Below are 1,487 nucleotides of genomic sequence, written 5' to 3' on the forward strand. Positions count from 1 at the left end.
AGTCAGTCGTACACTTAGTGTTTTTTAAACACTTATCAGTGTTTACAAGAGGACGTGCTAAAACTCTGTTTAGTCAAACATGAAACATCAAAGTTCATAACAAGTGGCCCTTTGAGGGCCACCATAACGTTCACGTGGCCCTCGGTGAAAATGAGTTTGACACCCCTGTTTTAAAGTATTGACTTTTATAATCCATTGTTTGACTATTATTATGTCTTGATTAAAATAGTTTAGATACATGCCCGAAACATCATCACAATACATAAAAAACCATTAATCAAACATAAGTACAGGTTTTTTGTCTGAGTGTCTGCGATTCAGCCGTAGGCCAGTAGTGGGCGTACCAGGAACTGAAGATCATGTATTTCTATGCCGGGACTTCCGGTTTTCATTCAGCGTGGGTTTCATGTCTGACTGATCAGCATTAAACCTCCATTCACTCCAGTCCCTGGTGTTGTATGGTTCCATTCTCTTCACAGTTTAATCTATTCAATAKTWATGTGGTTTCGTCAYGATTTCTGTTAATGAACACTAAACTTTCTTACAGTGGGCACATTTTTTTTGTAGCGCCTCAGTTAATAATCCTCTGCAAGTTTTAACAAATCGTCGGTGCTCACTACTGTCCCTATGATTTTGTATTAATGTCACGTTTTATTGACCAGCACAAAGCCCCTTCTGCTCCTCACCTCTAATCAACGCTGCGCTGAAAAACAAGCCCTTTTGTTTGAAATGATGTCGCTGAGCCCCCTCGCTGACTATAATATCCRAGAGGCCATGAGTAGGCGAGATTCTATGAAAGCGGGAAACCTGCATCTGCACATTAAGCCCCAATTTGTTGGTCTGCGCCAGACGATGGCAGCCAGCTTGAATCAATGCCAGCGTGGAACCATCAGTGAGAGCATTGATGGGTGTGTGTGAGTCAACTTCTGCTCATAACCAGGGCAACAAGCACATAGGTATACAAATAAGCACTGAATTTTTTTTGGGGGAAAGCGGTTTAAGCAGACAACTCATCATCTGAAGGGTATCTGGTTACCATGGAAATATGCACTGAAGTTGGCAAAGAGGCTCAAGGTGTGTGGGGGGGGGGGTTACTGAGAGTGGAGGAGTGTTCATTTAGGAGACATTGATGATGAGTGGGGTTGTGTACAAATGTTGGTGTCAATGATATATGAGACTTTGGAATGCGTTTAATGGTCTTGTCCATAAGGAAACACAAACTTTTTTTGCCATTTCTAAAAAGTATCCACTTAACACAGCACCTTTGGCATGAAAGTCCTTAATGAACCTTTTTGCTTTACTTTAACTTCGAGAAGCTTCAGAAATTAAATCGATTTATTGGTACTGGTCCATTTCTGCCTCAGCCGTTGACACAAAATAGATGAAAATGGTTCTACAAATGGGTCTAAAGGAAATTTATTGTTATAGTATCTGGAAAAGATTTTGATTCTAATAGCAGTATTAGCCCACAACATATAATTTTTGCC

The sequence above is a fragment of the Austrofundulus limnaeus genome, unplaced genomic scaffold, assembly GCF_001266775.1.
Source record: "Austrofundulus limnaeus strain Quisiro unplaced genomic scaffold, Austrofundulus_limnaeus-1.0 Scaffold56, whole genome shotgun sequence".
NCBI lineage: Eukaryota > Metazoa > Chordata > Actinopteri > Cyprinodontiformes > Rivulidae > Austrofundulus > Austrofundulus limnaeus.